We start from the raw sequence: 24,500 nt of genomic DNA on the forward strand, positions 1-24,500 counted from the left end.
AACACCATACCTATGGTTTATAAATCAATTTATAAAATAAAAAATAAGAGAAATGTAAAATATAAATATATTCACTACACTCAACAAAATAATAAAGCTATACCATATTAATCACATAATAGTATCAGGATTAAGTTTGGATGCACATTGCTAAAATCTAAGACAACCATAACTTTAGCAAGATAAAGTTGATTTTTCTCTCCCACTGAAACGAAGCTGGAGGTGGGCCAGCCAGAACTTGGGTGGTATCCATCTTCAAGGTTACACAATTTTCCAATACAACTGCAGGAGTTACAGCCATCACAACTAAAATCTAGCAATAGTTAGGGAGAAGAGGGGAAAGGAAAGAGTCTCTTAGCTAAATCAGCTCCTTGAAAGCAGTCTTCCAAGAAATCCCTCTTGAGATGTACTTGCATGTCAAAGTCACCAGTCATGACTAAGAACATGGGTGGGTAGGAAATGCAGTCCTGTGGCTACTGTGCTCATGGTATATAACCAACTATTTTCAATTTTGAAAGAGAAGCAGAGAATAGATCATTTTGTAGGCAGCCTGCAGTGCCTGCCTTAAAGAACAGACCTTTTCTGAATGGTTTAGGTTGAACGGCTGGGCACAGTGTGGGAGCCAGGAGGAAGGAATAGCAATGAGAAACAGCTAGATGGCTCTGAACTGTGCTCCAGAAAAAAGAGGCAGACTGGTCAGTAGTTCAGACTAAGGACTGAAGTGAGGATTACACATACCACATGACCCAGTTTAGTTTGACAACTGATTTTCCAACTCAGGTCCCAAATTTCTTTCAATTCTTCAGCTTCTAAATACCTTGTCTTTGTTACCTCACATCCTGACCTACCTGTCTCACCTTCCTTATTTCTCTTCATATCACTTCTCCATCCAGTCAGCAGCATTACAAGATCCAGTATTGGGGAGTTAGCAACACTTTCTAGAAGTGGGTAGAAACACAATGACTATTTCTACTTTAATATTTCTTTGTCCTGATCAAGGTTGTTTGAAAGGACTGACTGAGATGGCTAGAATTATGGAGATCTCACGTTTCCTCTAAAATCCCGGCCAAAAATATGACTTCCTTGGACCTGGAGGGGATGCATTCACTTTTGGATCCACAAGTCTTAGCAGAACAGTAAGTCCCCTTGTATATGAACAAGAAAAATTTCAAAAGGGTGTTCAAAAGTCTTAAGTACATAAGTCCTAAATTCATAAGTCCAGCAAAGTTACTTAGGTAGCCAGCTAAGACAATTGGATATATATATATTACTGTAGTTTAATAGCTTTATGATATTTTTTCACACAAATAATACATAAAACAAATACAAATAATAAAAGAAACATTTTTAATCTTGCAGTACCTGGATAGGGCATGGCAACCCACTCCAGTATTCTTGTCTGGAGAATCCCCATGGCAAGAGGAGCCTGGCTGACTACACTCCATGTATTGCCAAAGTTGGACACAGCTGAGCAACTAAGCACACTTATAAAAATAGAATAGTAGTGCCATCTATATTACCACTGCATTTATGCTTCCTTCCAGACAGTATAGGCTTGAAATAAAAATACTGCACTATTGTACTCCATACAGTTCTGTACAGTAAAGTACACAAAAGCATACCCAATTGTCTGGGATGAGCCCAAGACAATGTGTGTCAGATCTGTGAACTAACTGATGTGATTGCACATGCAAATGCACTTTTACATGTGTAAAAGTTTTCAACTTGAAGGTTTGTATGTAACAGATTTGCTACACAGGTGTTCAGTGAATGTATGTAGTGAATGAACAAGAGAGGAGAGTAAGGAGCTGGTTGTTCTTTCCCATTTTGCATGTTTTATGGCCACTCTGCATAGGAATTCCATTCAGCATAATTGAGGCCCAGTGTATGGGAACATGGCTGCAAGTGAGAGAGGACCAGGATCCCAGGAGTTGGGACAACAGCCATGGTTGGTTGAAAAGAGCCAGAAGTACAAAAGAGGAGGAAACAATTTTTCACTGCTGTATGTGAAAGACTCGGCAAATATAATCCAGATTTGTTTGTTATGATTGAACTGTGTTTTTACCAATTGGTTTTTCTCTCATTTTGGATATTTTCTTGCTTCTTTGCACATCTGGAATTAAAAAAAAATTATATATCTTAATTAGATATATTTACTTTTTTATTTAGATATAATTACTTTATATATAATTTAGATATAATTTAGATATAATTACTTTATAATATTGTGAAGGAACTAGGACAAATACTTTCAAAATTTATATGGAAATTTAAAATTGGATTTGACTGTAGTCATTTTTACCCTTTGGATGCTGAATGTTTTTTATTTATTATAAATTGTTCCTGGCAGTGTTTGCAAACACCGTTAATTTCTTGGAAACTGTTGTACTTTTTGAAGGCTTGTTGTTCAGTTTTTTAAGCTTAGATGAGACTAGCCTTTAGACAAGGTTTATTATTCCCCACTAGCAAGGCAATATTGTCTTTAAGGCCCTACTGATGTCATGGTAATTATGAATAATTTCCACTCTGATGGGTGAGGACACAATTAGACTTGGCTCAATTTGAGGCTCAAGGATTGTTCCCTATAATTCTGACCAGTACTATCAACTCTCCACTGAAAACTGGAGGGATATCATCTGTATCTTCCCACAGTTCTATCTGTGTAACTTTCTCTTGTGAACTCTTAACTATCTAGAGTCTCAAATCTCTCTTCTTGGGGAGACTGTTTGTCTCTGCCTAGATACCGACTCCTTGTATGTGTTGGAAACTATTTCTAGAATTGGGGCAATTGTAGAACTCACCTTGCTTGCTCCCGGCTACTCCCCAGGAATCCGTTCTCTGCTGCCAGATGTTTGATGTAAAAAACTACTCTTTCATTTATCTTGTCTATTTTGTAGTTGTTTGAGACAGAAGGATAAATGTGTCCTTTGCTCTTCTATGTCTACCAATGGAGGTACCCCTGCAATCAGAACTCACTGAATGCCTTGTGAAAGCTAGGCACTGACTTCTGTATATGGGTGCAAACTTGACTGGGGATAGGTGTTGGGGCCTTGGGGAGCCTCGTCTTGCTGGAGAAACATGCCAATTACAAATAGTATTTGCTATGTGGTATGTTCAGTTCAGTTCAGTTCAGTCGCTCAGTCACGTCTGACTCTTTGCAAACCCATGGAATGCATCACGCCAGGCCTTCCTATCCTTCACCAACTCCTGAAGCCAGCTCAAACTCATGTCCATCAAGTCGGTGATGCCACCCAACCATCTCATCCTCTATCATCCTCTTCTCCTCCTGCCTTCAATCTTTCAAAGGAACAGGGTCTTTTTTTAATGAGTCAGTTCTTCACATCAGTTGGCCAAAGTATTGGATCTTCAGGTTCAGCATCAGTCCTTCCAATGAATATTCAGGATTGATTTCCTTTAGGATTGACTGGTTGGATCTCCTTGCAGTCCAAGGGACTTTCAAGAGTCTTGTCCAACACCACAGTTCAAAACCATCAATTCTTCATTGCTCACCATTCTTTATGGTGCAACAGTCACATCTGTCGGGGTCCAGCCCTGGTGGATCCAGGGAAATTTGAAGCGTGGACAGCATAAGCGAGGAGAAACTTATTTATTTATTAATATAGAAATATAAGATTAGATTTGGAAGAATTAGTGTAGTAGGAAAATTAAGTGGAGAAAAGAGGCTGAATAACTTGGTTTACATGGAAAACCAATAAAGTTCCAGACAAGGAACTTGCACCATCTACGTTGGGCCACCGGCACCCGTTTGAATATTGGAGAGTGCCCCGCCTTGGGCTCTCTCTCTTACGGATCTTAGAAGCCAGGACAAGTAAGTAGACATGGTGAACCTCCACGCCCCAGATGGGAATTGAGCCTGAAATTAAACAGGAGACACGGGGGAAACCCGTCCAGCGACTGGCCCTGGCCTCTATTGTCCAGAAAGGCCTTTTATACCTTTTTGATTGTACATAGAGATCAATGGGTAATACAAAATTATGCAGCGTTAGCAGCCCAGACTCTTATAAAAAACCAGGCTTTTCTCTCTGCATACCTAGTTGTATACACAAGTCTTAGGTGATTTACATCATCTTCTGTCCAAAAGGGCCAATTAACATTTTAAAGCCTTTTTTCTGATAAGGGTTTGTCAACCAGAAGACTTATTTGTGTTGATCTTCCCAAAGTCTGGTGCCACTCTCAGAAAGCACTAAATAAAGTTACATTCTTACATAGCAAAGATACAGCGACTTATAACAAGTAAAAGGAGTACAGTGATTTATAACAAAAGAAAAGTAATTAACTCAAAAGTCTAGTGTTGCTAACATCAAAACTACTATATATCTTTTTCCATATCCCGTTTACATTGATTAACATCCTCCCAGGTGCCTAAAAGATAAAGAATATGGAAGCCTGGCAGCAATCATTGAGTCAACAGTGAAAACCCATCACCAATATGATTTTTAGCTCTTTAGAAAAGGCTCTGTATCTTTAAGATGCTTTTAAGCTTTGTGCCTCTTGAGGTTGGGGGGCTGTAAGCAATTCATAAGCAGTAAGAGTCCGGGGGAACCTGTTAGGCAAGCTAGAGAGCTATCAGAGGGGGTTTAACAAAAACATCCCTTTCAAATGCAGCAGACTAAAGCCCTGTTGACTTTTTGCAGAGTGTGTCAGAGAGTGGAAAAGCAGAGTACAAAGGCCGGCAGATTTTTGTTTTTTTGGGTACATGCTCTAGAAATACCAGGGGGAAACCCTGAGATCTGACTCGCCTTGCGTCATCAGATCTCTGCCGCATGACCTTGTCACGGGTGGGATTCCTCATGCTGGCTCCCAGCACACATCCATACATGACAATTGGAAAAATCATAGCTTTGATTATACTGAGCATTTTCAGCAAAGTAATGTCTCTGCTTATGATACAGGATGCTTGGGGCTGGTGCATGAGGATGATCCAGAGGGATGGTATGAGGAGGGAGGTGGGAGGGGGGTTCAGGATGGGGAACATGTGTACACCCGTGGCGGAATCATGTTGATGTATGGCAACACCAATAAAATATTGTAAAGCAATTAGCCTCCAATTAAAATAAATAAATTTATATTTAAAAAATGCTACTAGGTTTGTCAGAGTTTTTCTTCAAACGAGCAAGCATCTTTTAATTTCATGGCTGCAGTCACCATCTGCAGTGATTTTGAAGCCCCCCAAAATAAAGTCTCTCACTGTTTCCATTGTTTCCCCGTGTATTTGCCATGAAGTGATGGGACCAAATGCCATGATCTTCATTTTCTGTATGTGCAGTTTAAGGCAGATGTTTCACTCTCCTCTTTCACTTTCATCAAGAGGGTCTTTAGTTTGTCTTCACTTTCTGTCATAAGGGTGGTGTCATCTGCATATCTGAGGTTATTGACATGTCTCCTGGCAATCTTGATTCCAGTTTGTGCTTCATCCAGTTGGGCATTTCTCATGATGTACTCAGCATATAAGTTTAATAAGCACGGTGACATTATACAACCTTGAGATATGCCTTTCCTGATTTGGAACCAGTCTATTGTTCCATGTTCAGTTCTAACTGTTGCTTCTTGACCTGCATACAGATTTCTCAGAAGGCAGATAAGTTGGTCTGGTATTTCCACAGTTTCCCACAGTTTGTTATGATCAACACGGTGAGGCTTTTGCATGGTCAGCAAAGCAGAAGTAGGTGTTTGGAATTCTTTTGCTTTTTCTATGATCCAACGGAAGATGGAAATTTGTTCTCTGGTTCCTCTGCCTTTTCTAAATCTAGCTTGAACATATGGAATTTCACAGCTCATGTACTGTTGAAGACTTGCTTGGAGAAATTACTTCAGTAGCAGGTGAGATGAGTGCAACTGTGTGGGAGTTGAACATTCTTTGAAATTGCCTTTCTTTGGGATTGCAATGAAAACGACCTTTCCCGTCCTGTGGCCACTGCTGAGTTTTTCACATTTGCTAGCACATTGAGTGCAGCACTTAAAAAAATGTTTATTTTTATTTTATTTTACTTTACAATACTGTATTGGTTTTGCCATACATTGACATGAATCCGCCATGGGTGTATACAAGCTCCCAATCCTGAATCCCCCTCCTGCCTCCCACCCCATATAATCTCTCTGGATCATCCCTGTGCACCAGCCCCAAGCATCCTGTATCCTGTATCGAACATAGACTGGTGCTTCGTTTCTTACATGATAGTATACATGTTTCAATGCCATTCTCCCAGATCATCCCACCCTCTCCCTCTCCCTCAGAGTCCAAAAGTCCATTCTATACATCTGTGTCTCTTTTGCTGTCTCACATACAGGGTCATCATTACCATCTTTCTAAATTCCATATATGTGTCAGTATACTGTATTGTGTTTTTTTTTCTGGCTTACTTCTCTCTGTATAATTGGCTCCAGTTTTATCCATCTCATTAGAACTGATTCAAATGTATTCTTTTTAATGGCTGAGTAATACTCCATTGTGTATATGTACCACAGCTTTCTTATCCATTCATCTGCTGATGGACATCTAGGTTGTTTCCATGTGCTGGCTATTATAAACAGTGCTGAGTGCAGCACTTTAACAGCATCATCTTTTAGGATTTGAAATAGCTCAACTGCAATTCCATCACCTCCACTAGCTTTGCTCATAGTAATGCTTCTGAAGGCCTACTTGATTTGCATTTTAGGATGTCAAGCTCTAGGTGAGTGATCACACCATCGTGGTTATCTGGGTAAGTAATATCTTTTTTGTACAGTTCTTCTATGTATTTTTTCAACCTCTTCTTATTATCTTTTGCTTCTGTTAGGTCCATATAATTTTTGTCCTGTATTGTGCCCATCTTTGCATGAAATAGTCCCCCCCATTTGCAATTTTCTTGAAGAGATCTCTGGTCTTTCCCTTTGCATTGTTTTCCTCTATTTCTTTGTACTGATCACTTAGGAAGAATTTTTTTTTTCTTGTAATCCCTCCTTGCTATTCTGTGGAACTCTGCATTCAGATGGGTATGTCTTTCTTTTCTCCTTTGCCTTTTGCTTCCCTTCTTTTCTGAGTTATTTGTAAGGCCTCCTCAGACAACCATTTTGCCTTTTTGCATTTCTCTTTCTTGGGGATGGTCTTGATGTGGTAAGTACAGATCAAAAAATGAAGATCATTGCATCCAGTTCCATTATTTCATGGTAAATACCTGCAGAAACAATGAAATCAGAGAGAGACTTTATATTGCTAGGCTCCAAAGTCACTGCAGACAGTGACTGCAGCTGTGGGAAAAAAAAAAAGATGCTTGGTCCTTGGAAGAAAAGCTATGAAAAACCTTGACAGCATACTAAAAAGCAGAGACATTACTTTACCAGCAAAGATCTGTACAATCAAAGCTATGATTTTGAGAGAAGTCGTGACTGGATGTTAGAGCTGGACCATAAAGAAAGCTGAGCACCAAAGAATTAATGCTTTTGAACTGTGGTGAGACTCTTGAGAGTCCCTTGGACTGCAAGGAGATCCAACCAGTCCATCCTAGAGGAAACCAGTCCTGAATATTCATTGGAAGGACTGATGCTGAAGCTAACCTCCAATACTTTGGCTACCTGATGGGTAGAACTGACTCATTAGAAAAGACCCTGATGCTGGGAAAGATTAAAGGTAGGAGGCAAAGCAGAAGACAGAAGATGAAATTGTTGGGTGGCATCACCGACTTGATAAACATGAGTTTGAGCAAGCTCTGGGAGTTGGTGATGGACAGGGAGCCCTGCATGCTTCACCCCATGATATAGGAAAGAGTTGGACATTACTGAGAAATAGATGGGGAAACAGTGGAAACAGTGTCAGACTTTATTTTTTCGGGCTCCAAAATCACTGCAGATGGTGACTGAGGCCATGAAATTAAAAGACGCTTACTCCTTGGAAGAAAAGTTATGACAAACCTAGATAGTATATTCAAAAGCAGAGACATTACTTTGCCAACAAAGGTCTGTCTAGTCAAGGCTATAGTTTTTCCTGTGGTCATGTATGGATGTGAGAGTTGGACTGTGAAGAAAGCTGAGCGCCGAAGAATTGATGCTTTTGAACTGTGGTGTTGGAGAAGACTCTTGAGAGTCCCTTGGACTGCAAGGAGATCCAACCAGTCCATTCTGAAGGAGATCGGCCCTTGGTGTTCTTTGGAGGGAATGATGCTAAAGCTGAAACTCTAGTACTTTGGCCACCTCATGCGAAGAGTTGACTCATTGGAAAAGACTCTGATGCTGGGAGGGATTGGGGGCAGGAGGAGAAGGGGACAACAGAGGATGAGATGGCTGGATGGCATCACGGACTCGATGGACGTGAGTTTGAATGAACTCTGGGAGATGGTGATGGACAGGGAGGCCTGGCGTGCTGCGATTCATGGGGTCAAAAAGAGTCGGACACGACTGAGTGACGGAACTGAACTGAACTGAGAGACTGAACTGAATTGATGTATAGAAGACAATCAGGGAGCAGGCAGAAGTCTTTGGGGATGGAAGGGACAATTCCTGGATAGCCGACAATGATGAGTCGGCAGGTGGTTCCAAGCTGGAGAAGCTGTAGGGAAGCAATTCTATGCCAGGTGGAGAGAATGGTAAGAGAACGGCAGGGTGGCAGTGCTGGGATTTCCCAGAAGACAAGATCCCCGTTCAGTTAAACTTTATCAATGCTCAATTTTGTTGGGTGATTGGAAACATGAGTTTTGTTTTGGAATTGGTAGAGCAATATTCAATGGAAGGACTGATGCTGAAGATGAAGCTCCAACACTTAGGCCATCTGATGTGAAGACCCAGCTCACTGGAAGAGACACTGATGCTGGGAAATACTGTGGGCAGAAGGAGAGGGATCAAAAGGATGAGATGGTGAGATGGCATCACTGACTCAATGGACATGAGTTTGAGGAAACTCCACGAAATAGTGAAAGTAAGAGAAGCCTGTTTTGCTGCCATACATGTAATCACAAAGAGTCAGACATGACTTAGCAACTGAACAATACCAATGAGGACACAGGGTCCAGTGAAGCCTCTGGCACTGGTGGGAGTAGAGAAAGATTTAGGTGGAAGTGGAGGCTTCCCATTCTCTGGTGCAGGTCCTTGAAACGAAGGCAAGGAGCACAAGATTTTGAATGTGTTAACAAACATTGTTTTCTAAACAAAACAAAACAAAACACTGTTTTCTGCAGGGATGAGAACTTTAACTGAGTTTGTTCTCTAGATTTTACTGAGGGATGTGAAAGGGATATGGAATGGGCTGACTCTGTAAAAATCAGGTGACCAGCTGCTGGAGGTCCAGGCTCATGGTAGACATTCTGCACTAGGTGGAATACAAATTCAGAGATAAAGTGTCCCAACTGGAGTGTACATGCCAATGTATCAGATTGTTGCAGCAGATCACTTCAATATTGTTTTGAAGTAAGTGAGAAATGCACGATGGGTGATATGCTTTTGTCAAATCCTGTGGGTAGTTAGATGACTAAATATCTGATTCCTTTAATGCATGGTTGGAATCATGCTTGGGAAAGAAAACTAGATCAGGTCCACACATATTTCATCGTTAAACAGCAAGCATAGCAATGTTTCTAAGGCCACTGTAGGTATTTTAAACATGAGAAGCCATATGTGGACAGTTTTATTTAACAGGCTGAGATTGGACTGTACAGGTTGCCATAGTTGTTGCTATGACAAGTAAGTATAACAACTACTTCTTGCTATGCTGGAGATGTGGGAAACTGACAAGAGACCAAAAGCCTTACAACTCTCCTTGCAGTGTGATTTCAGGCTAGAAGTAGTTGGCAAGGAAAGGCTGACTGGTAAGGCTGAGGAAGGGAGTAATTTGAGCCAGTAATCATTAGCTGTTTTGGGACCCCAGAAAATAGAAACATTGGCTTATTCAGAGTTCTGTGTCATGGTTCAGAAATAGATGTCATTTGGCTTGAATCAATATTTAGCCTTGGGGATGGCAGCCATAACGTCTAAAGAGAAGATTTCCTTCTCCCCAGGTGGGAGAATAATTCATATTTTTTCCAGACTCAGAAACAAAGAAAGCCCTCTCAGGGTCACTTACTCTTTGCAGGCATGCATGCAATCTACAGGTTGGAATTATCATCATGGTGCCCATTTTCCAGATGAGAAAACTGAGGTTAAGGGACTTGATCAAGGTGACACAGTTAAGCAAGTGAAAAGCCAAGCAGAAACCCAGGGTAACAGTCCTCAAATTGTGTGTTTTTGCTCCACACACACTGGGTGTGATGGGTGGTAATCTGGCACTAATGCTTAGGCAGAAGCAAGCAATATTCAGGGTTAAATTGAAGAAAGTAAGGAAAACCACTAGAATATTCAGCTATGACCTAAATCAAATCCTGTATGATTATATAGTGGAAATTAAAAATAGATTCGAGGGATTAGGTCTGGTAGCCTGAAGAACTATGGATGGAGGTTTGTAACATTGTATGGGAGGTGGTCACCAAAACCATCCCCAAGAAAAAGAAATGCGAGAAGACAATGTGGTTGCCTGAGGAGGCCCTAAAAACAGCTGAGAAAATAAGAGAAGTGAAAGGCAAAGGAGAAAGGTAAAGATATACCCAGTAGAATGCAGATTTCTAGAGAATAGCAAGGAGAGATAAGAAAGTCATCGTAAGTGAACAGTGCAAGAATTAAAGGAAATAATAGAATTGTAAAGAGTCTAGATCTCTTCAGGAAAATTGGAGGTACCATAGGAACACTTTATGCAAATATGGGCACAATAAAGGACAGAAAAATCAAAGACAAACAAAAGCAGATGAGATTAAGAAACCAATACAGAATTGTAAAGTAAAATAAAAAATAAATTAAAAAAAAAAAGAAGAGGTGACAAGAATGCACAGAAGAACTATACAAAAATGGTCATAATGACTGGGATAGGAATGATGCTGGGGTCACTCATGTAAAGCCAGATATACTGGAGTATGAAGTCAAGGGTGCCTTAGGAAGCATCACCACAAACAAAGCGAGTGGAGGGGATCAAATTTCAGCTGAGCTGTTTAAAAATCCTAACGAAGGTGCTATAAAAGTGCTGCATTCAATATGTCACCAAATTTGGAAAACTCAGCAGTGGCTACAGTGCTGGAAAAGGTCAGTTTTCATTCCAATCCAAAGAAAGGCAATTCCAAAGAATGTTCAACCTATCATGCAATTGTGCTCATCTCACTTGCTAGCAAGGTAATGCTCAAAATCCTTCAAGCTAAGCTTCAACAGTACATGAAGTGAGAACTTCCAAATGTACAAACTAGCTTGAAGAGCCAGAGATAAAATTGCCAACATCCATTGGATCATAGAGAAAGCAAGGGAATTCCAGAAACACATCTACATCTGCTTCACTGACTATGCTAAAGCCTTTCACTGTGTGGACCACAACAAACTGTGGAATATTCTTAAGGAAATTCAAGTACCAGATCACCTTACCTGTCTCCTGAAAGTCTCTATGTAGGTCAAAAAGTGGCAGTTAGAATCAGACATGGAACAAATGAAAGATTTAAATTTGGGAAAGGAGCATGAAAAGGTATACATTGTCACTCTGGTTATTGAACTTGTATGTAGGATACATCATTCAATATGCTTGCATCAATCCCAAGATGCAATCAAGTTTGCTGGGAAAAATATCAACATCCACAGATATGAAGATGACACACCCTAATGGCACAAAGCAAAGAAGAACTAAACAGCCTCGAGATGAGGAGAGGAGATGAAAAAACTAGCTTAAACTCAACATTCAAAAAACTATTCACAAACAGACACTCAACATTCAGGGCATCCAGTCCTACCGCTTCATGGCATATAGATGAGGGAAAAGTGGAAACAGTGGCAGATTTTATTTTCTTGGGCTCCAAAATCACTATGGACCTTGACTGCAGCCACGAAATAAATTTATATTAAAAAAAGACACTTTCTCCTTGGAAGGAAGAAAGGCTATGAAAAACCTGCACAGTGTATTAAATTAAAAAGCAGAGACTCATTTTGCTACAGAGGTCTGTATGAAAGCTATGATTTTTCCAGTAATCATGTACAGATGTGTGATCTGGACCATAAGAAAGGGTGAATGCCAAAAAATGAAGCTTTTGAACTGTGGTGATTGACAAGATTCTTGAGAGTCCCTTATACAACGAGGAGATCAAACCAGTCAATCGAAAGGAAATCACCCTTTGACCCCTGTCTCAGCTGAGGCATCTACTGAGGGCCTCCAGGTGGAAAGAACGGATGCTTCCACTGCAAAAGAGCCTAACCATGGCAGCTCCAAGCAAATAGTTTGTAGCTCCTCCCCAGGAGGAAGCTCTGAAAGGCTGAAGGCTCTGTGTACGCTCGGTTCCTGATACAAGCCTTTCATTCTCCCTAGAAGAATTTGAGGCCAAGGAAGGGACATTCTGGGCCCTGGAGGAGGTGGATGGCTCAGGGATCCACTGAGGCCACCACTTAAGTAGGACAGGAAAGGACAGAGCAGGGATATGTGGCAGAGAGCTGGTGACTGGGGTTTGGGAACAAGAGGGAACCAGCTCTGCATGAAGTACCTCACCCAAACTGCCCTGGAGGAGAGGCCCAGTGATAAGTTCATCTGAGACTGGACGAAAAGAGTCTATTTCATTACCCCTTATAATTCCTCTGACTGAGGAGGTGGTGGAGTTGGTGGGTCATCCCAAATTCTTCCATGGCCTATACCATCTGTCAGTCGCTATCCTTGGGGCTGCCTCTCCCCAGCTTCAGTCATGTAGTGCTGGAGGAAATTGACAATCATGTGTGCTGCTGGGTCAGGCCAATGACCATGTAAAGTCAATCATAGGACCCCATTTCCCTGCCAGGGTGGCTGATCTAGGACTGCCCATGTGAACTGAGTTGGGTCATTCAGAGAACACCCTTGAACTCTGATGGCTCCAAGCTTCTTTCCTTACTAGGAGATGCCTTCGGGATATAAAACACAAGGCAGGTAGCTAACTCCCATATTAGGCATAGAAGTCTTAAGGAAGAAATTTGTCAAGCTAAGACCTTCAAAGAAGAGGAAAGGGAAAGAAGACTTCTGATTTCTTGGTTCCAGTCATTGAGATTTTTGTATTTGCTCTGATTCTTGTGTCCTGGATTCCCAAAATCATTTCAATGAGTCTCCACTTTCTGTAAATCCAGTTGGAGTGGTCTCCTCTCATATGTGATTCAGACTTTTTTCTAGATCCTTCCCGATCATTGTACACCTCCCAGACTCAAACAGAGGTACCCATTTGTTTCAGCACCATTAAGAGTGAAACTCTTTATTCTTTATTGAGAATAGGGTGTGCAGACCACCAAATACAGTTCACCAGCATCCTGGGCAGGAGTGCCCTAAGTGTGAGTGAGTGTTTGCTCAGAGCAGCCTCACTGATACCTGAACCACTCCAGGCATTTACACTGCCTGTGCCAGGCCAATCCTGTCATTTCCTCGATCATACACCGAGAAATACAGCCTCAGGAATACGTCACCCAGGATCCAGGTCTCTGTAGATGTACTCACTGTGTTCTCTTTAAAGGTGGTATAGCAGTGGCCTCTAGAATCCTGGGGGAGTCAGAGACACACACCAGTCAGCCTGAGCTCTTACCTGGGACTTCTCCAATACCCAGACCCAGTAAAATTCTTCATTTTATTTCCCTCTTTTGGTAAGTATCATGGGGTTTTCTCAGCAGCAGGGGATATGAGAGTTCATCCCAAACCAAAAAGGTCCAAGACATGAGGTTGCCATGAGGAAGGCTGTGGGGGAGGGGAGGACTGGTTGTTGGGGAAACAGAGGAATGATAAACAACAAAGTCCTATTGTAGAGAGTAAGGAACTATATTCAATATTCAGTGATAAACCACATGAAAATGAATAAGAAAAATAATATATATTTTATATGTGTATAACTGAGTCACTTTGCTGTGCAGCAGAACTTAATGCAACACTGAAGATCAGCCACACTTCAATATAATTTTTAGAAAAGAGCAAGAGTGTCCATAGTTCTCCTCAATCCCTGTTTTTTTCCTTTTGACTTCTGCTCCTTGTTTTCTCTGCAGAGAATGCCGGTTCTCCTCCTGCATCTCCACAATCCGTACTTTATTAAAAATTTTTATTTTGTATTGGAGTATAGCTGATTAACAATATTTTGAGTTTCAGGTGGACAGTAAAGGGACTCAACCATATGTATCCATGTATCCTGGTCCCAAAGATACCCCTCCCATCCAGGCTGTCATATAACTGAGCAGAGTTCCCTGTGCTACACAGTAACTCATTGTAGTTTATCCATCTTAAATATAGCAGTGCCCACAACACGTTCTTGAAGACTTAACTCAGCAACTCTGCGAAGCCTCCTTTGGCCCACACTCACCCTCTTTGGCCACTCCAGGGTTGGTTGGGTAACTTACTCTGGTTCTCCATCCCCACTGGTCAGTCGTAGCCCTCATTACCCCTAGTAAGTCCCCAGTGCCCCAGTGCAGAGCACCTTGGAATGCCATTTGCATGGAATCCAGGGCAGTTTTGCCTAGAACCAAACAACCCTCTGTATGGCTCCATGAGTTTGTGGTTTTAGAATGCCTGAAATTCGCTCTCTTCCTCAAAGCCTTCTTTGAGCCCATCAGCCAGCTCTCAGCTTCCACAGGGAGCTGACATGAAGCCTCCACCCTGTGCCAGGGCTGAGCAGTCCCTGTGCACCCTTTAACATCTTAGCATCCAACCTCCCACAGAGGGGTAGGTTACCCCAACTCACAAAGGAGGCACCCGGCCAGAGCAAGGGGAAGATGGCACTAGGGTGAACATGTAATTAATCATCCAAACCAGGATGGGACATCACACTGGGACTGTCCCAGCCATTCTCATTGTTACATGGCCTATTTCAGGGACTGCTAGAGCCGACTTTCCATGTTCATTGATCTGAGGGTTCAGATTGAACTGAAGGTCTTTGAGGACTGAGGACCTGAGTGTTCCCCTCTCCTTGTGATTCCCACCATGCCAGCATGGTGTGGCATCTCCATATTTATTTAAGGATGATCAGTGTCCCAGATGGCCCTTTACTTTCAAGTGCTTCATCTTGTGGCAGGCTCTGGCCCAGCCACAGGGGCTCAGGGGCTCAGCAGCATCTGCAATGGTGTGACATGGCCTGCAGAGGGCGCCCTCCTCCCAGCAGCAGTCCAAGGGTTCCTGCAAGTTCCTATTTTCAGACCAACCCTCAGGGTTGTCTCCTCACCTTGTGGATGTAGGCTCGAGCTGGCACTGGGTAGTTGATGCCGTTGATGGTGAAGATAATAGAGGGCAGGGTATAGACGGCAAAACATGAAATGTAGTGCTGTTAGAGAGAGAGGGAGAGAGGTTGGCCCTGGAGATCCTTGTTTGTGTGGAGACAGGGAATGATGCTGGGGCATGACCCTTCACCTCGGAACCCCGTGGTGTGGCACTGATGAGCTTCTGGATGCTATTGACCAGTCTTCTTGGGCCAAGGATCAATGATGTCCCGGTGTCCACAACGGCCTCACAGCCACCAGAACAAGCAATAACCTTTCTTTTCATGGAGATGCTGAGAGACAGTGGAAAAAGCGGGCATCAAGGTAAGTCTGAGTCTCCCCAGAGCTGGCCCCTTCCTGACTGTCTCCTAAACAGCCCTTTGTCTCTTGCTTTCTTTTCCTTTGCTCTCAACACAGCACCTTTCTTGACATCCTTGAATTCAGTACTTGAATACACCAGGATCTTTTGCACCTTGACACAAACTAGTCTTCCTTCCTAGAAGAGTCCCCTCCCCTTTGACTAGAAAATTTCTTCTCATCTTCCAGATTCCAGCTTAATTGTATTGTTTTCAGGGAAGTCTTTCCCTCGGTGTTTATCAGTCTCCTGTCTTGGTCACTTTCTGTAGACCCTTCCTCATGTCTAGCATGTACCAAAATGACAGTTCACTATGTGGGTGAGTCATTTCTTGTACATCTGCCTTCTTAGATGTGAGGGCAAGTTTTATTCTCATTGCCTCCCTAAAGTGCCTGGCACACAGTGGATGCACAATGTTTCTGTGTTGAATGAGTGAATGAAGACTGTGAAAATAATGAATGAGAACCATCCAGAGAGCTGTATCTGGTGGGGAACAAACAATGGGTCAACCGCAGAGTGAAGATGGAGATTCACAGGGGCAGCAGATTCTCATAGTAGGGGGAGAGAGGGACTCCTCTGGGAGAAGGTGTCTCCCAGCACTGTTCCTACAACCAGCTCAGACCCTGAGACCCTGGCCAGGAAATACACGACTAGCCCACAGAAACTCCAAAGGACAGGTCAGCTTTTGTCTGAGGGTATCACACAGAATACTATCAAGTATGCCTCTTGTCCTCAGGTCAGTCCTGGATCCCACCTCCCTAATTCTCTGTTATGGCCCCTGTCCCACTGTGTTCCCAGGTATGTGGGGTGTCTTTTTAATTAGTTGCTTTCATGTCGTAAGACTGCAGCCAACCTCTCTCCAATGCTGGGTAGCTGTTCCCTAAGGAGACCAGTTTCCCCCATTTTCTCAGGGCTTTCCCTGTTTTTAAACAGACATTTATCTGTACTGAGAACTTCCTTGGTCCCAGGTAGCCCTGGACAGCTGATCATCTTATAACTGTGTCCAGGCTAGTGAAATTCTCCCTGATCCTCTGTTCACCACACTGTAGAGTCCTCTAACCATGCTCCCCACCTCAAAGGGCAGTGGGTGCAGCCCTCTCCCAGCTGCACAGACCTCTCCGGACCCTTTTAGGACCCTGGTCAGAAGGCCTGCGGTGATTATGAACCCATGGATTGTTTGTGTATCTATGTGTTTGTATGTGTCTCTGTGTGTGTTTGTGTCTCTGACTAGCTATGCATATTTTTATGTGTCTCTGTGTATGTTTATATGTGTCTGCTTCTGTGTTTCCATGTGTCTCTGTGTCTGTCTGTGTTGCTGTGGGTGGTGTACATGTCTGTGTGATTGTGTGTTTTAGAATGCATTTGTGTGTGTGTGCTTGTGTCCATGTACAATAGGGGGAGCACCACTGGGCTGACCCTCAGAGGGAGAGGCTTACCGGTCCATGTGTACACTCCAGTCGCCTGCGTGGATCAGTGGTACCCAGTTGAGCTCTCCCTTGTAATAGTGGTGGTCCACCCCACCAAACATCACCACACTGCCCTTCGCCCTGCATGTGTAGAGAGAAGAGGGGGCAGGGATTCTTGGAGGACAGTAATGACAGCACTGTCCGAGAGCTGTGCTTGTCTACCCATCAAGGCCTTGTCTACCCAATAATGTCCCCATTTACTGATGCAGAAATTGAGGCTAGGAGTGATTGAGATCCAGACTGAGGTCGGTTACTGGCTAATGAGTGGCACAGAGGAGGTTAGAAGCTGAATCATCTGGCTAGGCTCCACCCACTATGTCTTCTGAAGAGACCCTGGACCTCCTGTTACATGAATGTTCAGATACATTCAAAGGACAGGGTGCTGAAGCATTTTTACTTTCCCCTTGTCCAGCTTGTCATTTTTCGGGAAAATCAAGGCCTGGGAACGCTAAGTGTGTGGGTTCAGGTCACCCAGAGTTGGCTCTGCTAGCCTGTGAACTCTACTGTCCAAACGGCCCCACACTCAGAAGGGACCCCACCTCTGCTCTCCTGTCTTGAAATCCCTAATATTTCTTGAACAAGGGGTCCCATGCTTTTGTTTTGTGTCCCACACTTTCATTTTTCACAGGCTCCTGCAAATTGGGTAGCTGGTCCTGGGCTCCCAGTGAAATGCTAATGAAGAAGGAAAGATATCCATCAGCCTTCTCCTTCCTTCCTTATCAAATTCATAAGCAAATCCTATTGCCTTAACTTCCAACAGTTTTCCTGTTGCCTTCCATTAGCCATCCCCCTCAATCATCCCCTTAGACCAAGTTACTGGTCTTGAGCCCAGGAGCAGGGTTGTGTTTCAATAAAGCTTTATTCATAAAAGCCAGCGGTGAATCCAGGTAGGGCCCTGGGGCCATAGTTATCCTGGGTTTGATTATCTCTCAGGATACCTCTTTATCAAGAGTTCTATAATTTTCATGGAACTGAAAGCATGTTACAGCTAATTTGGAGAAAAGGATTGTCCGTCTCAGACTTACTTGCCCAAGTAGAAGGCAAAAACAGGCTCAGAAAAGGCACCTTGATTCCTCAGGTTGTCAAAGATGGGTATGGTTCTTATGAAGGACATGTCAGGGTAGTTCAAGCCCAAGACGCCATCAAAAGGTACATGCTCAAACCCGTATTCCGCCACGCTTAGTCCGAATTCCTGATCAGTACTTAGAAGGTCCCCAATCTGTGGGAGAGAAGAGTGTTCCCACTTACAGATACATGAAGTGGGGCTAGGACTGGGCTGGCTGGGGTGCATTGCCGTTAGATCCTCAGAGAATAATTGAGTCTGTTCTGTGTCTTTGGTGGACCTCAGATGGTTAGACCAAACTGGAAGGGAAATTTGGGTTCCATTTGTGAGAGGCTGTGGATTTTAAAACATCTGCCCCTCTGAAAAACACCACCTGAGTGAATCAAATTGGCCTCATGGCTTCTGTACAGGTGTGGCAACCAAGAGTCAGGCCAGGACCGATTGGTGCCGCCTTGTGGAGAAAATGAGTCTAGAGCAAGGTAGCCTTCTCTTTGGCATTACTATGACCTAATGACAGGAATGGACTTCATTCTCTGTAAGGTACTGTGGATTCTGCATCTGTCCAGGAAGACAGAAGCTGAAAACACAATCTTGCTTGCAGGGTTCTATGAAATTACTGCCTGGGGAATCCACTTTTGGGGATATGTGTGTATTTGTGTGAGTGTGTATAAGAGAGAAAGAGAGAGAGGGGAACTACTCAAGTACTTTCGGGGAGGCAGGCCATAGGTTTATTAGACTCTTAAGGGTCCCCTAGAGTGAGAACTCATTTATCAGGCCCCCTGATATCTGAGGCCTCCAATTTCCCACTCTGGATACCTGATCCCTTGACTGCCCCTAGGGTCCCCAGATCAATTTGTCCTGTCCCAATCACCCCACAGCAACTTCAGTCCTGAAAAGCCAGCCCAGCTCCACCACTTACCACATGTGTGACCTCAACAAGGCCCTTGCTGTCTGCACCTCAGTTTCCTGATGTCTCATGAGCTAATAAGACCACCTGCTGTGTGGGGTTATTGCAGGATTAAACCAGTTGTTACCTTAAAGTGCCTGGAACAGTGTCTCAGAATATAAAAGTGGGTGCTTTTCCCCTCACTTCTAGCTCGCAGAAAAATGAACCTTCAACTGCTCATGGGCAGAGGAGATGCATGTCCACACCTCAAGCCACTCTCTGGGTTAGCTAATCTGTTTGCTCGTGTGTCACCATGGGCACTGCCTCCCCAGGGACAGGATCCTGTGGGTAGGATGGCCAATATCTATGGGAGTTAGGCTAGGAATGGTTCTGCCAGATGGTCCTGCATCTGTTTTGCAAACAGTGGTCACTTCATAGCCAGTCCTGACTCAGCTTCTGTTTACACGTTACCTGAACAGTGTCATAAGCAAGAAATCCCTTCATGCTCCCAGATCCATAGGTGATGCTGAAGGTCTTTTGGGTAGGCCGGAAGGTGGAAGACTCAAGATGTCTGAACCTAACGTGTGTAGCTGCAGACACAAGAGATGAGTGTCATCAGATGCCAAGGGTGGAAACACGGTGGCAGGGCAAGTGAAGGATGGTCCAGGTATAGGGTGTCTATACTCACAACAGGCTGAACTGCGGCAAAAGACGGAAGGCACCCACAACTCAGATGAGCCTGTGTCAAAGACAACCTGGAATTCCTGAGGGGGTGTTCCAATGGTGATTTTACCCACATAGACCATCTACAGGGAAAAGGAGGGAGTGGGTTATTGCTCAACTGGCTACTCTCTATTCCCACACCGTTGCCTCCCTCTGGGTGTCATATCTCTTGGGATTACTTTTGAATCACTGTGCAGCTCAAAGCCTTTGATCACAGTAGTGCTTGCATTTGATTTTTTTTCCCCCTGTGGTACATGGTATGCAGGATATTGACTCTATGACCAGGTGTTGAAGTGGTACCTCCTGCATTGGAAGCACAGAGGCATAACCCCTGAGCTGCCAGGACCACTGGACACCCAGGAGAGTCCTGGTGTCAAACCCAGCCTCAGCATCCCCTTCTCCAGGACGTCCTTCTTGATTAACATCAGCCACTCTCTCTAAACTCAGGCGACATCCAATCAACACCACACAGATGACCCTTTCATGACATGTATTTACTCTTTGCCTATCTCTCAGGCTGGCATGGGCATTCTTGAAGACAAAATAAGCCCCCGTTTTAATCTAAATACAGTAAACACAGTGTGATTCTTATGGCCTTACATGACATACAGGTTCAGTAACTTTTTACTGCTGCGGTTCTTGCATCTGTGGAAACTGAATTCTTCTGCCTGAGGATTCACAATTGCTTGGCAGTTGGTTGGTTCTACCTTTTGATCAGTGATGGTTCACTCTTCATCTGTGACTGAGTGGCTCACTTAGTTCAGAAGGAACAATCTCCCTCAAACTAATGACACATCTTTGACACAGAAATGGATGTTTACCTGCCACCTGGTCATTGCCGGGCCCTGTCACCAAGACCAAGAGTTGAGGATGAGAGTGCCTTCTTCTCTGGGTGGGGTCTCTGTTTCCCAGGGTTTCTGCCTCCTGTAGGAGTCCCAACCCCAACATCCCACTTGGCCTCTCCAGATGAGCCCCAGTGCTAGGCTAGAGCACCAGGGGGCGCTGTGGAGCACCACCCCCAATACACTCACATCCATGATGTTCCTCAGGGGATGAATAGTTATATTTGAGCCACGAGAAGAAATCTGGGACAGTCTGTAAGCATGTTCCTTCAGGAAATTGTTCAGCATGCTTTTTTCACTGAGGGTTTTTCTCATGGTCTTCACTTTTGTTAGAGGTATTCTTTCATTGAGTATTTGACAAAGAAAACAAAGAAGCTACAATTAGCTGTCAGTGTTAAGGTATATTGTCATTGTAATGGCCCTGTGTATTTTCCAATCATTTTTATGAGTCACCTTATTATCAGAATTTTATGCATATACTATGGTAAACACATAGGTTTGAATACAGGTTCTTTTCTGCAGTCTTGGGTAAGCCATATGACCATGTGGGATCTCAGTCTCTCCCTAGGTAAAATGGTGGAATGTAACAATCCAAACCCTCCAAATAGAATATTTTGGGGATAAGTGAAGTGATGATATAAGGTACCTGATAAATAGGAAGTCTCAACAATGACAGCCATTAGCATTGCTGTTGCCATCCCATGTGTCCTTCTCATAGAAGCTCAGGGAAGGAGGTAGAAGGGGAACTCTTATCCTATTTTACAACGGAGCAGTTTGAAATGCAAGAGGTTTCTGAGTTGGCTTGGGTCACACTGCTTGTCAGATATGAAACAGTGTATATAAAACAGTGTATCTATCTCCAAGTTGAAAGAGAATTGAGACTTCAAAGAAGAATCAAGGAGATAGGGAAAAAGTTAGGAAAGTTTAGGGGCTCGAGAAGGAAGGATGAGTCAAATGAAAAATTAAAAGAAAACAACACACAGAGAAATACACTCACAGACACTTCCAAAGAGATGGAGAGATAAATGACAGTGATACAGAGATGCAGACATAGACATATACATACTGAAGTGTATGGGGAGAAAAGAAGACATGTTGAATAAAATGTAGAAAAGTGCTATTCCACAGGACCACATTGACATCTGCATAGACTGTGCACTGAACAGTTGCAAGGAGTTCTATTTTCAATAGATCATGAGATGAATGCACCCCAAGAGTTGTGCAACCATGCAAATCTACACCAAGACCCTTGGGATCCACAGTTCCTATAGCAAGTTACTTATCAATAAGTAAGAGTTTAACATTAAGACTGTCAGGGATATATTCCATTCCCTTTTAAACCTGATGGGTGGAAGAATAGTCAGATGAAAAGAAAAATTCGAGAAAGGAATATGATGTGGATTACAGTCCCCATACTTACATGACTATGCACTCTGAGAAGGTCACCAGCCCGAGAAGCACAAGCCACTTCATACTTCTTCCCTAGCTCCAAGTACTCAGGGAAGTTCAGGTTCTTAGCATGTAGTGGTGACCAGAAGCCCCTAGTTGTATATGCTCTGACATGCCTTGTTTTCCCCTTTAGGTCACTAAAAGTTCTGAAAAAACACAAATCTCAAGATAAAATCTTTACCTCCATCAGTGTCCTTGGTGAGTGGACTTTGAAGCTTCTCAGAATACAGAGAATTGAACTGTAATCTCTTCCTTGAATCTTGGCTGGAAAATCAAACTGATCTGCATGGACATTTACAAAGATGGAGAACCTTGAATACTTGGAGGAAAAAATGCTAAGAACATCATGAAAATGGATACTAGGGGCCATGCTCGACATTCTTGGTTTCATGTCATCTTTCTAGCCACTTCATGAGATATGCATTGCTGTCTTTGTTGGAGAGGAAACTGCTAGGAAGATAAGTTGTCAAATGGCAAAGTGAAGACTTCAGGGACAGCCCAGGGACATACACTGGCTTTAGTTAGTGGGTCTAATGGCAGACATCAGGGACACCTATGATGCCAGTCTGCATCAAAGATCTAGAGCAGAGCAGTACTTCAATTGCATGGTTTCAGTATTGGAAGAAATGTCATATGCATCCACAAGATATTTTATATCATCCAAAAAACATACAAGGAAGAACTGTGTTCTGGGTTCTGGGTTAAAGGCTTCAAAGTCAAAGTTGATCAAGACAAAAGTAGTCTTTATCTTAAGAGGGCTAGCAGTCTAGCTCTCAAAAACTCTTGGCCCCAGGAGGCAAGAGAAATGGTAATAGGACTAGGTTGCCATGTTGGACCCTGGGCAGCACAGGCCTTACCACTGGGAGCAGCCTTTCCTTCACTTCACCCATGCTGGAAAGCAGGGCAGTTGGCCATGTTTTCAAGAGAAGTCAGAAGTTTGGATATTTATGTACAGTCTACTGATTTTAATGTTCAGTTCAGTTCAGTTGCTCAGTTGTGTTCGACTCTTTGTGACCCCATGAATCGCAGCATGCCAGGCCTCCCTGTCCATCACCAACTCCCAGAGTTCACTCAGAGTCACGTCCATTGAGTCCGTGATGCCATCCAGCCATCTCATCTTCTGTCGTCCCCTTCTCCTCCTGCCCCCAATCCCTCCCAGCATCACAGTCTTTCCCAATGAGTCAACTCTTCGCATGAGGTGGCCAAAGTACTGGAGTTTCAGTTTTAGCATCATTCCTTCCAAAGTAATCCCAGGGGTGATCTCCTTCAGAATGGACTGGTTGGACCTCCTTGCAATCCAAGGGACTCTCAAGAGTCTTCTTCAACACCACAGTTCAAAAGCATCAATTCTTCGGCGCTCAGCCTTCTTCACAGTCCAACTCTCACATTCATACATGACCACAGGAAAAACCATAGCCTTGACTAGATGGACCTTTGTGGGCAAAGTAATGTCTCTGCTTTTGAATATACTATCTAGGTTGGTCATAACTTTTCTTCCAAGGAGTAAGCGTCTTTTAATTTCATGGCTGCAAACACCATCTGCAGTGATTTTGGAGCCCCCCCAAATAAAGTCTGACACTGTTTCTACTGTTTCTCCATCTATTTCCCATGAAGTGATGGGACCTAATGTCATGATCTTCGATTTCTGAATGTTGAGCTTTAAGCCAACTTTTTCGCTCTCCTCTTTCACTTTCATCAAGAGGCTTTTTAGCTCCTCTTCACTTTCTGCCATAAGGGTGGTATCATCTGCATATCTCAGGTTATTGATATTTCTTCCAGCAATCTTGATTCTAGCTTGTGTTTCTTCCAGTCCATCGTTTCTCATGATGTACTCTGCATAGAAGTTAAATAAGCAAGGTGACAATATACAGCCTTGACGTACTCCTTTTCCTATTTGGAACCAGTCTGTTCCATGTCCAGTTCTAACTCTTGCTTCCTGGGGCACTTGCAATCTTCTCAAACCAGGTCTCAAATCCATATCTTAAGCACTGAATCAAAAAGGAAAACACTCTTGAAGGAATTTGAAACACATCACTTTTACATGAAACTTGGCACCATGGCCTATTTTTGAGGAGACTGATAGAGTGTTGTCCCCTACTGCAAGCAACCTCCTGAGATCAGGAGTAATTTAGGTTCCCCTCCCAAGTGTTCCTACAGCATCTTGAAGCTGTCCCTGCCATGTGGTTTTGATCTTGCTTGAGTTTCTGAAATCCACACTAGACCACAGCTTCCAGAGGGCAGGCCTGTCACTTGACTCACTTGTAAGTATAGATCAGTAGATCTTGTCTCATTATACCAGACTCTAATGTCAAGACAAGGCTAACACAAAGATCAGTTATTCTATTATGAGTGTTAGGTTACAGGTACAATGACTGTAATCAAACCCTAAATAACATTGTCTTAAATACAAGACAATTTCAATTCACTCTCATACAATGTTAGTGCAGGTCTCTCCACAGAGATGGGGACCCACTTCTTTCTTGACACA

At 43.3% G+C, this 24,500-nt stretch overlaps 1 pseudogene; it reads right to left on the bottom strand.

Annotated features, from left to right (window-relative positions):
• Positions 1–13,384: 13,384 nt before the first annotated feature.
• LOC120874491 lies at positions 13,385–22,084 on the bottom strand (annotated as a pseudogene).
• Between the last annotated feature and the right edge of the window lie 2,416 nt (positions 22,085–24,500).

Source organism: Oryx dammah, unplaced genomic scaffold, assembly GCF_014754425.2.
Source record: "Oryx dammah isolate SB20612 unplaced genomic scaffold, SCBI_Odam_1.1 HiC_scaffold_15, whole genome shotgun sequence".
NCBI classification, from domain to species: domain Eukaryota; kingdom Metazoa; phylum Chordata; class Mammalia; order Artiodactyla; family Bovidae; genus Oryx; species Oryx dammah.